The sequence below is a fragment of the Zalophus californianus genome, chromosome 5 (genome assembly GCF_009762305.2).
Source record: "Zalophus californianus isolate mZalCal1 chromosome 5, mZalCal1.pri.v2, whole genome shotgun sequence".
Classification (NCBI taxonomy): Eukaryota; Metazoa; Chordata; class Mammalia; order Carnivora; family Otariidae; genus Zalophus; species Zalophus californianus.
In genome coordinates, this window is record NC_045599.1 from 147,844,378 (window position 1) to 147,859,772 (window position 15,395).

At 40.0% G+C, this 15,395-nt stretch overlaps 1 long non-coding RNA gene across 1 annotated transcript in view; it reads left to right on the forward strand.

Moving 5' to 3' along the window:
* LOC113929846 overlaps window positions 1-14,994 on the forward strand; it is a 73,758-nt gene extending 58,764 nt beyond the window's left edge. The window contains exon 3 of the long non-coding RNA XR_003522346.2: window positions 14,872-14,994. This is a non-coding gene — a long non-coding RNA (uncharacterized LOC113929846). The remainder of the gene's footprint in view (window positions 1-14,871) is intronic.
* Window positions 14,995-15,395: the final 401 nt, after the last annotated feature.

Sequence of the window (15,395 nt, forward strand, 5' to 3'; positions counted from 1 at the left end):
GTATGTGGGAGAGACAGGAATCGTTGGGGACCTCAGGCCGAAGGTGGCCAAGCAGAGGATAAAGTGGTCCTATCAAATCCCACCCTCTGGGGTTCAGACATTGTAAACCCTTCCCCTTCAATGTGGGCGGGACCTGGTGTTTGCTTCTAGACCACAGAATATGTCAAAGGTGAAGGCGGGGACGAACCCATCTAGAAAGTTACACACCTCCACGTTGATTCTTAAATTTTAACATATTCCCTGAAACAATTTTGGAGTTCCCCTAGTCCTTATGCTTTGAAGGATGTTCTGTTTCTTTAAGCTGTGTGTGTGTGTGTGTGTGTGTGTGTGTGTGTGTGTGTGTGTGCATGCAACGATGAAATTCTTTGAGTTTAGGGAATACACTTACTTATGTAGGGATATATAGAGATTTGTCTTTCTTTAAGGTTAGAAACTGCAGAAGTTGAGGTAAGGTGCTTGTTGTAAATACTGTTCTAGTTTTCCTTAACCTGACCTGGAAATTCAAAAAGCTTATAAAAATACCAAGACAACTAGTGTCTCCAAAGTGAATGTCCCTTGCTTAGATCTCAGCAAAACAGCAATCTATGCCGTACGTACATTCATAGATGTAATTGGCTTTATGAAATGATTCACAAATGGGGCCACCTTCCATCTACTGAGTTGAGGAGAGCTCTGAGGAATTGTACAAGATGGCAGGATTTTAGAGGAAGGAGACCACACCATGAAAGTTATCAGCAAGGGGCACCTGGTGGCTCAGTCGGGTAAGCGTCTGCCCTCGGCTCAGGTCATGATCCCAGGGTCCCAGGATCAAGTTCCGCATTAAGCTCCCTGCTCAACAGAGAGTCTGCTTCTCCCTCTCCCTCTGCTCCTCCCCTGCTTGTGCTCACTCTCTGTCTCTCGTTCACTCTCTTTCGCTCAAATAAATAAAAATAAAATCTTAAAAAGAAAAAGAAAGTTATCAGCAAAAGAAAAGAAAAGATTGGTTTTGTCAAGTCACCTGACCTTGTAGGGGTGGGGCAGAAGGTCTTACTAGCTGAACTGTCTCATCTTCCCCTTGGTGATGGAGAGGGCCCAGGGGATAGATTACCTCCTTGGTGCTTATAGAAAACTCCTGCCAAATAGATTGGCAGGTTAAGACACATTTCTGGGGGAGGCTGAAACTACAATTAGGTTAAAGGGTTAGCTGGTTTGGCGTCATTTGGGGCCTGTGGGTTTGGTTTTTTGTTTTGTTTTGTTTTTTTAACGAATGTGAATTCTACCTCGGCGAGTTGTCAGTTTGATGCAGTCCCCGGTGGCCGTTTCTCAGAACATCTGCTGCCTGATGTCAGTTTTGTGGTCAGTAAATGAGGGAATCCAGATGTGCTCCGTGGAGTAGAGATCCCTCATGTAAAATTCCCCCAGTGTTTTTTGTCCCTTTATTCCCAAAGGTCAGGTTCAAATGGACTGCGGTTCCCTGGGAGCCCTGTCTCCCCACGTCTGGCTCGTCGGCTGGTGGACATGCCGGCTTACGGCCTCTCACCTGACCAGGTGGAGACGTGCCTCACCCCCCACGGCCCACGTTCCGGCTCTGTGCGGGTGAACAGCATCAGTCCTGCCTGCTGGAGAGCAGGTGCGTAGGGGTCTGGGAAGTAAATCTCTGGTTTGATTCCTACTCCAGCTGCATCAGTCCAGGCACACACAACTCTTCTTAAGGCCAGTCTCATCCAGTGAAGGAGGTTTACAAGGTTTGTTTGTTTGTTTGTTTGTTTGTTTGTTTGTTTTTTCTCAGAATCTCAGTTGCAGACAGATGTAAAAATGCACTAGTCTAAAACTGTCATTTTGTAATAAAGGAAAGGCAGATATTCTCACTGTGATTTGTACGACTGAAATACAGAAAAGGCAAATGATTTAACCAGTCACTCATGCGCACGCTTCCAAGAAGCGGTCTAGGATTACAAAGGAATGAGGCCAATGTAGGGGGTTTAGCTTTTAGAAATACCAGTTCACACAGGAATACTGTCAAAAATTCTACAAGTGTCACTCTGTAAACACTGCATTCCTATCCCTATAATCAGGAGTGGGTAGCTTAGCAATGCTTTGTAAAACAGTGCTGGGAAAGGATTATGCTTTGGGATAGTTATGACATTTAACCAAATATGCTTAATACTAATACTATTTTGATTTGGGGGGCTGAATATATTGTGTTGCATCATAATAAAAATATTTAAGGGGTGGCTCATAGGCATTTGCCTATCCATGGGGACATTTTCCTATATTCAGTTATTCAAGAGTCAGTCTTCAGCAGAAACATGATCCTTCAGACGTTCTTTGCAAAATCAGTAGGGCAGCAGCCCAGGGAAAGCAAAGGTCCATTCAGGACATGACTGTGCACAAGCATCCCTAAAAAGGCCTTGGCTAAAAGTCCAGATCAGGTCCTCACGGTTGCCTGAGGTTGCTGAGTTTCTCATAGAAAGAACCCAATGCACACTATAAAGATGTGGCGTCTATGTAATGAGGTAACTAAAGATGTAACTTGTCTGTAATAAAATTCCCAGAAAGTGTAGAAAAGAGATATTCTACATTCTGGGGGGGAGACAAGGAGGTACAGATCCTTATAAAGCAAAAGTCCAGCCCACTTTCTATCATAGCTCTATTCTCACCCCTTTGTGACCCTCCTGTCACAAAGCAGGGACAGGTTTTAAAGCCCCTTGGTTCACTGGGCTTTCAGAGCACATCAGGGGAGAAATAGTAACTATCAGAGTGAGCAAGGTTTGGGGGCCTGCAGCTCATTCAGTTTTAGAGCATCCCTTTAAGAAAAAGAATAACAAAATTAGGTAATTAGGTGTGGGAACCAGTCCTCTAAGCCTCAAGAATTTTAGCTGCCTCAAGTGACCATTTTCCTGGAATTAGGTTGCTAATATATGAACACCTTGAAGTGAAGAGGTAAGATCCCCATATATGTGTGTTTTGGGAGGAGAATATCACACTAGATTTCTTTAGTACTAACACACACACACACACACACACTTATTATCCAAAGGGAGTTTTCACAATATTCGTTTATTACTTGAAGTACCCACGATTTTAACTTAGTTGCTGAAATATATTAGGATTATTAAAACATTCATAAAGCAACTAACTCACTCATCTATGGGGTCTTCTGGATTCAACTGAGAGGCACGGAAACTGCTGGAAGTTCCACGCATTTGGATTCTGCAGCCCTGTGCTGAAGGCAGGCGTCAGAGCCCCGTCTCTTCTGACGGAACATTTCTCACCCTCTGTACAATTAACCAGAGCTTTTAAAGAAAGGAACTTCCTGGTTTTATCCAAACTAGTATTCTTTTCCCTTGTGGGGCAATCTAAGGTGAAGTCAGGAATGATTATAAGAATAGCATGGTGTATATGGCGCCTGGGTGGCTCAGTCATTAAGCGTCTGCCTTCAGCTCAGGTCAGGATCCCAGGGTCCTGGGATCGAGCCTCACATCAGGCTCCCTGCTCGGCAGGAAGCCTGCTTCTCCCTCCCCCACTCCCCCTGCTTGTGTTCCCTCTCTCGCTGTGTCTCTCTGTCAAATAAATGAATAAAATCTTAAAAAAAAAAAAAAAGAATAGCACGGTGTGGAAAACAAGCAAAGCTGTAGTGACAATTAAACCTCCATGCAAAGCCACATCCCATGACATTTCAGGCTTATTAGGGTTTGAGGAGCCATCTGGAAAGATGGCTCCCTGCCCCTTGCCGATCTTCAGTCACACAGTTTGAATATATCACCCAGAGATGAAGGACCAGCCTTTTTATTAAAAACTACTTTTTCTCCAGCCACATATGGTCATTCCATTTGCTAAGAGAATGTGTCATCATAAAGATACCTCAAAAGATGAACATTTGAATTGCCAATCCTTAAAGCAAAAAAGTATAGATTTTGTATGAAGCTTCAAACATTTTAGTGAGAATCCAATGGCTTTAACCAACAAGTAATTCCCAAAGGTGTTCAAGAGTAATTTTGGGGAAAGAAAAGAACTAAGGTGTCCATTTTATTATTATTATTTTTTAAGTAGGTTCCACGCCCACTGTGGAGCCCAACACGGGGCTCAAACTCACAACCATGAGCCCAAGACCTGAGCTGAGATCAAGAGTCAGACACTTAACTGACTGAGCCATCAGGTGTTCCCATTTTAATTTTTTAAAGGTGTCCATTTTAAAGTAAGATCACTTTATGCTCGAAAAAGGTTCATGGAAAAAAATTTAAGCTTTAAGACAAGTGCTTTTAGCTGCAAAAAAATAAAGGTGAGCAGTGTGAAAGAGCTTGTTCATTCATTTCACCTCAGACGATTAGCACTGAGTAGTCAATTTCTGTCAGTTGTTCATTGTTGGGCTGACTTGTGGCTTCCATTCACTTGACATTTATACTGCTTAAAATGTGACATGTATACATATTAATAGAATGTATAATACCATCATAGATGACTGAAAGCCTACATTAATTCTCGCTCCCCGAGACTCCCAGCAAGTGAACACAGTGGGGTTACTTGGCCGGGGCTCCTGCTTCCTGATGTGGGACTCCTCTCGGATAACACCCCCCCCCAATTTTTACAGTGATAAAATACACATAACACAAAATTTATATATTATATATAATTTTCAAATTTATATATAAATTTTTATGTATTTATAAATGTATAGAAATAGAGTCTCAAATTTCAGGGTTCCATAACTGAAGCTGTAGCAGAGCTTCAAGTCTGAGTTTCCTAGAGTAGAAGTTAAAAAGAGAGGGGGGGAGAGATGAGTTAAATTATCCTCATTATTGAAAAAAAAAATCTTAATTCCATGAAGGGGTGGGAATCATAGTTTTACCTAGTCCTGAATTATTAATAGTCTCTCCCATTATGTTTCATCGTGGGTCGTGGTAGCCATCAGTACTGTGGACCAGTATTCCAAATTCCCATCCTTCTGAAAATAGTTTCTCTCCTGTTTGAGATGAGGAGCTGCCTGTGACTTGCTTTGGTCAATTAAATGTGAGCAAAAGTGACCATGTGTGTGTGCAAGTGCTCAATCGTCAGGGCTTGTCCCAGGCGGAGGCTCTGTTAGCTATAGTGAACGGGGACAGCACAGTACAGAGCCCTCATGAAACCCACATTGGTCCACCCCAAACAAAAGGTAAACCACTGTTATTTGCAGGCGCCCAAACCTGGGCATCATGGGATACTGCAGCCCAACCAGGTCTTTCTTGACTGTGGGCTTAGGGATCCCATATACAGTCCAGAACAATCCTTCCTGAGCTAACATTTGTCTGAGATAACTCAGTCAGCAAGGACACTGGTCCAAAATGACTCTTTCTGCGCTAAGATTTTTACCACAAATGCCCTAATAAATTTCATATGCTGTTTTTAAATGACACCCTTTGATAATAACTTTGGGCATAACTTTGCCATGTTACCTAGGGAAAGAGACTTTTTAAGATGATAAGGTAATTTAATTCAAGTCCATATGACTTTGGTGTTTGTCTTGATTGATTGGCATAAAGCCAATATTTAAAGCAATTAGATAGGCCGCTTATCCTATTTTCATAAAAATTACTTAATTTAGCCAGGTTTTAGACATGTATTTCATAATGCATTGATCAAGATTGTCATAGACCAGAAATCCTCATTTTTTGCTTTAGCAGTCTGAGGACAGTACCCGATGCAATTTATTTTTGTGGTGTACTCATATGTGTTTCTTAAATTGATGATACTCAGAGATGGATAGAACCAGGAAAATGTCCTATTATCCCTAAATTAGCACTCGTTTTTGTGGCGCTTGTCCAGTAAACACTTTTTGAATGGAATACTTTATCAAACAAAAGAAAGGACTAAAGGGCGTGTCTGCAGGGCAAACTATGAATAAGGTTTTAAATACTCGCAGGGAAGTCAGGAAACCAACCAATGACAGTGCTTACCTCTGATCCTGAAATCATGTGATGCAGTGAGTACAAGGGAGGGCACACCAGTCACAGAAGCCATGCACCTTTTTAGTCAGTCTGGTGAAGTCATGATTTATTCCTGAGGTTTAGAATTCCTCCCCAGGCTTGACCTTGCTCACATTAGTAAATTACCCCAGGTTAAGAGAAGGGACTGATCTGAGTTCTGAATTGTTTCATTGCTGTTCACATTACTTCTATATTTAACTCCATTCAATTTGTATCGAAATCACTGTGTCAGGCTTTGAAACATTGCTTCTATTTCTTTCAGAGTTATAAGCAAACCTATTATGTGACATTTATTAACAAAACAAACACATTCTTCAAGTAAAGCACAGAGAAGTGAGACAACAGGATTACTGCTTAGTGATTTTTTTTGTTTCATGTTACTTTTAATCTTCTTTGTTTTCTCACTGGTTGTGTGTCCATCAACTATTTCCTATGTATATTTATAGAATAGTTAAAAAAAAAAAAGTGATCTTGTTCAAAGTACTGCCAAAGAAACCTGGCTCATTTTCCATAATTTTCAGTACAATAAATGATCGATTCATAGCCAGAGTACTTGTGTGGGTTGATGTTATTGCATTTTTATACATGGTATTTTTCAGTTGATGAAATCACTATAGGAAATTTTCCCAGATTTGCCATGCCACGAGTTTGCTGAGTGTCTACACTGCTACACTTTGCAGATCTTACTATCTACATATTACATAAGACCTCATAAACCTCTGGTAAATACTGAGGGAAAATGAAGAGTTGGGTCCTGAAAATGTGTGTGACACATTGGAGATTCTTGGAAGAAAAGCACTACATTAATCCATTTTTTAAACTCTGATATATGTATCCTTCAGTGGTTGGAGTATGTTATTTCAAGCATTTTTATGAAATTAAATAAGTAAAAATGCAAGCCTATTTGAAAGAGAGGCTATATTATATAACTAGCATACTTTTCTAATGGGCTTGAAAACTCCAAGCATGGTAAACTTGCCAAATCATAGTGTCTATTTAAATATATTATTTTCCTGGAAAACAAAGCAAATAGATAAAGCAAAGCTTTAGAAATGGAAACAAATATTGTATTGTGCCCTGTACTATGAGCTGGTGGAGAAAATGTTTTCCAAGCCGCTTGCAATAATATGTGGGTGAGCTTATCAAAATTTACAGCACACATACTCCGTGCATGAAGTATATCACTCTTTCAGGGATATGATTAAAATCAGTCTCCCGGATCATTGGGAAGGTGAGGACATGAATCTCGCAGTAGCGTATAAGCAGGTGATCTTTTGTTTCCTGAATTCTCATTCCTCTTTCAGTTAAAATTTGGCATAAGAGCCAGAGAAGTTGTCTCTCTTTTACATATTTACCTACTTCTGGCACAAAACAAAGCTGTGTGCTTAAATTATCACAAATAACATTCAGCCATGGATAAATCAATAGTTTAATGTGCAAACTTACAGAGCTATTAAACTCTGACTTTTCACTTCTAACATAACTTTTTTGACCAAATCAGCAGACATATAGAGATGTATCTGGAGCATAACATAAACTACGGGCGTGGCGACACTTAGGCATCATCACAGTTTGGATATGACCATCTGAGGGCCTAGTCTGCCCGCCCCGAACAGTTTCAGCAGACGGAAGGAGCGGCACGCACGCTAGTGAAGGCACACGTATAAGGAAAGATACATTTGAAGACATTTTCAAGAACTTGACTCTTCTCGTTTGGAAAAAAAATGGGTCTCTAAATTTATTATCACACCTACATATGTATGCTTTTTTATGAATAGTCTAAAACTACAGTAACTCAGGAATGAAGAGTGAAACAGTGAGAAGAGAATTCAGAAGCAGAGCCACATAAAATATCTTTTTAAAATTACATAAAAAGACAACATTTCAAATTGGTAGTGAAATTATGAATGTTGTTGGGAAAAACCTACCAATCTGATAAACAATGGTATATCCCTGCTACACATCGAGAACCAAAATAAATTTTTATGAATTAATAATATAAATAAAAATAATAAATGCATTGGAAGAGAATATAGAAGTTCACTTTGTAGTCAAAGTTAGAATTGTTTTATTAAAACATAAACCCTAAAATATCCAAATAAATTAAAAGTGGATATACATATACATACATATATATATATGTATATATATTTAGTAGAAGGAATTTAGTAGAAGGAATATAAATGGACTGCCAAATTTGGTTTAGGAAAGTTATGCTTACACAAACCTTAGAAGCCCTACCAAAATTATTGAAGGATAAGACCTCCTATAAAATCTTTCATGTGACAAAATATACCATAAAACAATCAAAAGAAAAGTAGTGAACTACAATATATAAAAAGTTCTCATGAATTAATAAGAAAAGATAACAGCAGAAAAAATATACAAAGTTTACATAATGGTTAATATGCAAAATTAGGAAAATATAAATTCAACAAATGGCATGTGATTTTCCTTTCAGATTGGCAGAAATTGCTAATATCCAGTGTGTTGTTGAGGGTGTGGTGCACATGGCAATCTTGTGTTCCATTTGTGGAATTCCAAGTTGGTGTAGATATTTTAACAAGGTAATCTGTCAGTATCTATAAAATATAAATTCACATCCCTCCCAGGGAAATGTTCACATGTGTGCAAAAAGGGCACATGCATATATAGTCAAGAAAGCTTCCCCTGTAACAGCAGAATAATTGCAAACAACCTAACTGTTCATCGATGAGGGAATATTAAGATGAATAGTGGCAGCGGTTAGAAAGAAAAAATAATAAATCCATATGTTTTGATATTAAAATAATCCCAAGATATCTTCAGTAATAAGTGCATGGCAAAAAAAAGATGTACATTGTGAATCCATTAATGTTATGAGCAAGCCAACTATATATTTATACATATGTATGCGTGCATGCACAGGATCTGCATAAACACAGATCTGGAAACACTCATCATGCTTAAAACCAAAGCTTGCTCAGAAGAAAAAAATTTGGGGGCATCAGGGAAAGGGGAAATTTTGCATTTATGTGTATGCTTTCCATATTATCATAACTTGAAAATAAATTAAAAAAAATAGAGAAAAGCTGCACAGCAAAAAAAAAAAAATCAACAAAATGAAAAGGCAAACTCCTGAATGGGAGAAAATATTGGCAAATCATAAATCTGATAAGGAGTTAATTTCTAACATATATAAAGAACTCACACACCTCAACAGCAAAAACAAACAAAAAACAATCAAACAATTCTATTAAGATATGGGCAGAATATCTAAACAGTTTCCTTTTTTTTTAAGATTTTATTTATTTATTTGAGAGGGAGCATGAATGTGTGTGTGCAGGGGTGAGGGGCAGAGGGAGAGGGACAAGCAGACTCCTCGCTGAGCAGGGGCCCTGAAGCAGGGCTCAATCCCAGGACCCCGGGATCACAACTTGAGCCAAAGGCAGCTGCTTAACTGACTGAGCCACCCAGGTGCTCCTAAACAGACATTTTTCTAAAGAAGACATACAGATGGCCAACCGGTATATGAAAAGGTGCTCAACATCACTCATTGTCAGGGAACTGCAAGTCAAAACAAATTGCAATGAGATCTCACCTCACACCTGTTAGAATGGCCATTATCAAAAAGACAAGAAGTAACAAGTGTTGGCGAGGGTGTGGAGAAAAGGGAACCCTGTGCACTACTGGTGGGAATGTAAATTGGCACAGCCGCTGTGGAAAACAGTATGGAGTTTCCTCAAAAAATTAAAAAATAGAACCACCATATGATGCAGTAATTCCACTCCTGGCTATTTATCTAAAGAAAATGAAAACATTAACTTAAAAAGATATATGCACCAGATGTTCATTGCAGCATTATTTACAATAGTCAAGATATGAAAACACTTAAGCGTTCATAGATGGACAAAGAAAATGTGATAAATGTCCCTCTCTCTCTATCTCTATCTCTCTCTCTCTGGAATATTATTCAGCCATAAAAAACATAATGAGATCTTGCTATTTGTGACAATTGGTAGGACCTCAAGGGCACCATGCTAAGTGAAAAGAAAACAAGCTCATAGATACCGAGAACAGGTTGGTGGATGCCACAGGTTGGGGGTCAGGGGTGGGTGAAATGGATAAAGGAAGATCAAAAGGTATAAACTTCCAGTTATGAAACAAGTAAGTCGCGGGGATGTCATGTACAGCATGGTGACTACAGTTAATAATAGTGTATTGTATATTGGAATTCACTAAGAGAGATCTTGCAAGTTCTTATAAGAAAAAATTTTGTAACTATGTATGATGCCCGATGTAAACTATCATTTTGCAACATATGCAAATACTGAATCATTATGTTGTATGCCTGAAACTAATAATACTGTCATAAGTCAATTGCACCTCGATTAAAAAAAAAGAAAAATAGATAAGCCTCAGTTATATTAGAATTATATATCTTCCCATCTCCGGTAAATGAGTATCATTCTCCATTTCCCCTGATTCCTACCAATTCTATACCCTAAGGTCTTCCCTCAGCATCCTCCCAGTGATTATCAGAGAGATCTATGAAAATTAACTAAAAATAACTCCTTCTGAAGCCTTCTTTCATCCACCTTCATGAGATTCCATTAATCTTTCATTCTCTAAATAAACAGAGAATGTCACCACATAACTGAACCATTATGATCTGTTTCCATTATATTTCCCAGAAACTCAGAAACTTTCTCTTATTGCCAAAGGTATATTTGGTGGCAATTAACCAAGAACTCATTGTTCCATTCAAAGCCAATATCTACTAATTACTGTATTTTCTATGTTTCAAAGTGGTTCTGAATAACTTGCATATATTATCTCATTTATTTTCACAACAATAGTATAAATTAGATATTGTTTTCCCCTTTCTAGAGTGGGGAACTTGAGCTTTAAGAGGATAAGTATTAGGGCGCCTGGGTGGCTCAATCGTTAAGCGTCTGCCTTCGGCTCAGGTCATGATCCCAGGGTCCTGGGATCGAGCCCCGCATCGGGCTCCCTGCTCAGCGGGAAGCCTGCTTTCCCTCTCCCACTCCCCCTGCTTGTGTTCTCTCTCTCACCGTGTCTCTCTCTGTCAAATAAATAAATAAATAAATAATCTAAAAAAAAAAAAAAGCAGATAAGTATCTTGCCTGAGTTTATACTCCTGGTACATGGCCTACAATACAGGGTTGTCCTTGGCCCTACCTACCTACCTGCTTTGTTTTGAAATCAGTAACTCCAAAAAGTGGAATTGTCATAATAGCAAAGGAAAAAAAGGTAGAATTTCAGAGCTAATAATTGAACATTTGAATTCAGTTTTAGTAGAAAAAACAGCCATCAGACTTTTGGGGATCCAATGTCACTACCAAGGTCATTCCTCGTGTAGCTAGACAAAAATTTCATTTTTAGTCCGAATGATAAAACCATCCATTTTGGCCTGAAAAAATGAAATCTTTCAAGTCAATTAAGCCTCCTTATTCTCATTCCAACTCAATAGACACATTTCTTATTCTCATATACGCCTGCCCACATAAGAGATTTTTGAAAAATCTAATGAACTTTAAGTATTTGAACCCTGTATTTTTATCAATGAGTAGGATTTTGTTTTCCGTGCCGTCTAATGAGAGGGAGAACATGCTGAGAGATGATGAAGACAAGACAACTGCCAGTCTGCACAAGGGTTATGATGCTGTAAAGGCATGAAAAGGCATTCTGCTGTCCACTGAGGATGTGTTTGTTTGGTGGGCTTGAGTTACTCCCTCAGCCTGATGTCCTTGGGTGCCAGTGAAAGCTTATAAAGCAGAGGGTCGACCCAAATGGCTTTCCTCTAAATGACACATTTGAACACTAGATGCTCCTGGGATTACTATGTAGAGTATGTACAACAGGACTAACATTGTTAGAACTTGGGTTAGAATATGTCCCACACTATTGAGTCTTTCAGGGTTGGGAGGCAGGTGGAGCCTGTCCCTCCCCCATACACAGACAGGGGAACTGAGGCTCATAGAGTTGAAAGTACTTACGTAAGGCACCATATTCTGTCCCAGATTCAGGAACAGAATCTGGAACAGAAGCCTCTGTGCTAGGGCAGAGCTCTTTTAACCATTCCATGTGACTCTCCAAATAGTTACTCTTTTAGGGTCATTCTTGTCTCTTTATGTTCTCATGTGCTTCTCACGTTGGGGCAAAGATTATTGGGATCATTATTAAATCAAGGGTGGGCCTGTGGATATGCCTGTTTTGTAATCCCAACTGATGATAGTTGGGTTTCATGGATGACAAAGACTGAATCTTCCTCTTCTTTAATTTTCCAAGGCTCTTAGTGGCATAAGGACTGCCTTGCGCATACTAGGCCCTTTCTACTTACTGAATGATAATTAATGTCATCTTCAGAATTAGTATATGGTGATATTGCCTTATTCATTCCCTACGTAAAGGCTCGGGGAAAGTGTGACTGCTACGAGCCTTGATTTCTTCCTGTTTAAAATGGGGCTGGCACAACCACCTTGTAGTGCCTCCAAGAGAGCTACAGATGATATGTGTGAAGCACCAGGATCCTTCCCAGCACATGGGAGGTAATTAATAAACAGAGGCAGCCTTTACCACAGTACACTGGTGATTATTTTGTAATCATCATTGTATCCCCCACCAATATATCTTCTGTTCTCTATGGAACTTCACACACACAGAGAAATATAATCGATATTTAATAATGGAGCTTAATAAATGCATGTTAGCTGATTAATTAATTGTCAAGGAATGGAGGCAGAAAAGAAAAATCACCAGCGGAGCTTCTGGTAGATGCTTTACTCTCTAATCTATCTACTAAACTGTTGTCCATCCCAGATTGACAGTCCTAGCTCCTTAGCACATGATTGATTAGGGACTTCCTTGCCCAAGGGCTGTCCAAAAGCAATCAGAGAATCTTGCACCCCAGAGATTACTTCAACTCTCAGACCCCAAAGACATGAGAAAACCCTGAGTAGATACGTTTCAATTATGCAAAACCATAGGAGACCACATTAAAACTATACCCACACTCAACCTAGTGGAGGGTCTACAGACTCAGGATTCGTGTTTCATAAGACACCCAGGGAGTGGGGGAGAGTTCATGCATACTAGGGGTACAGAATGGCACTTTTTGAGAAGTCACCTGCACTGGTGCCATAGTTTGGGGGGGCAGGTCCAGAGGTGAGTATTCTAGGGTAGCTGGTGGTTGAAGTTGGCTCTCTTCCATTTTTGTTTCATGCAGTTTCCATTTAAAAGCAACTGAACGCAGATGGAGAACCACCCAAGTTCCTGTTAAGGAGGGATAAAAGATGTCTACTGTGTGATTTAATAAAATAAGAAAATAATCTTTTCTGGCTGTCACTTTTTAAAATATTCCCCGATCTGCTTTCTCTCCATGACCCTTAAATAGTTATTTTTATTGAAATACATATGGCATTATTGGATGTTTTGTTTGATAAGGTTTTCATTTTACCTTTCAGGTCTCAGAAAGGTGGGCGATGTATTATAGAAATTATTGCTTTGATAGTTTCTTCATCTAGCCATAAGAAAAAAAAATTAACGTTTTTATTATAAGTAGACAAATATAAACATCCACATCTATTTAGAGAGCAGTCATGTCCCAATATGGTAATTGGGAGGCTATTTGATCTTTTAATTTCATACCCAGAGAACATACACAGAGTCTGAAACTCAGTGAACCCCTTCCTTATATTTCAGACAGTTTACACATGAAAACTTCCTCGGAAAAACGTAATACTTCAAGATTCTCCCTCCTGGCTGGGGACTCTCAGTCATGTTCTTCTCTATGGGACAAAGGAGGCATAACATTTAATTAGCATGAACATCGATGAGAGTGCTGGCACGTGGCAGAGTCAACAGTCAGCCTAGAGGACACAGAAAGCAGAGAAGGGTGGGGCAGAGCCCCAAATCTCTGATCAAAAAGGCTGGAATCAAGGCTTGGCTAATGAGCAAGGATGAGCCTTGGAGGATCACAGAGGCTCATAAGCCAAGGCTCTAAGCATTGGAAGCTGGTGTGTGTGTGAATCCTGGATATGGACCCAGCCCACAGGTGCCTTAGCCAACGAGGCATGAGAGGGAAACCGGCTGCTTCACCAAAGCTCATGGGTCAGGTGGCTCTTCTGTGTGTATGGGGGCGGCGGGGGGCGCTGGTTCTCTCCTGTTCTTAAAGGGGTTGCTCCTGCTGGGCAGGAAAATACTCCTGCTGATGTGTCTGTGAGTGTTGGCTTGCCCTTCCTCCCCAAGGCAGACCCACTTGCTTTCTTCTTCCCATATGGCTGCCTCCAGGCAGACTGTTCTGTTGGAACACAGGTTCCATCACCAAAACCACACTGAAAGACCACTACCATAACAAAGGCATATGATGTGAATAGGGAAACCCAAGAAGACTCACAAAGAGAGTCTGTGGGCAGAGAGGTGCCAAAGAAGAAAGTCCGCTGGGCCAGGCAGGCAGAACTGCCCCAAGGCACAGGACTTTGTGGGTTCTTTATGGAAAACGGCAGTTCCACTAGCTTACCCCAAAGTGATCAGGCCTAGGGAAAGTACCTAATACCTTTTCAAGGTGTGGAGAGAAACCAGAGTGACAATTTAGTCACTTATGATGGGGTTAAGTGTGGTTAGAAAGGAGGACTCTGAATGTTTTATAAAGGGATATTGCTGTCAATGCATAAAAGAATGAGAGATAGTTATCTGTCCAGATAACCAGTAGCAACGCCCTAGAATCAAAGCACCTTTTCCCTGGACAAAACTGGGTAAACCCACAAATTGTTCAGTACTGTTTTCTTATGCCCTAGAATCTGTTATTTTTTCCCATTCTCATTTTTTTGACAACAAAATAATTATTCCGATGTATTGTGCCATGAAGAATGTTACAGTTGTTTTGTTTTGTTTTGTTGTTTTAATCATCTTGTCTTTCTCATTACAGTTGCTCCAGCCTGGTCAGCAGCCCAGTGAAATCACCTCCTGGGCAAAAGCCCTCGACCACCATTGACTGCCCTCACTGTGTGTAGATTTCTACTTGTTTCAGCTGTATACCTCACCTAGAAGTCTGCAAACTCCAGATGCATCTTTGAAAGCCCCAGCTACTTGAATTGCTTCATGAAACTGTATTTTTGCATTTACAATGGTGTCACAGTGCATGAACAGGTAAACCAACATTGTGCCATTGTAGCCAACAATGATTCTTCACTTCATCAAAAGGTTATACTGTGACTCACCTTTCTTAGGATCATTAATATTGTCTCTTTTTGCTTTCTGCCCACTTGTGATGCTATCATCTGTTTTGCATTTAAACGGGGCGGGGACTAATTCTGAAATACTGGAGTGAACAGAATGCAGTCTACCATCACCCAGAGGTCAACCAGATCCTTACTGGAGTGGGGCTATGGGGCCCACACACACGTGAACCCAGCCATCACCAATCAATTTAGTTGGCCCTTAGGGTACCTC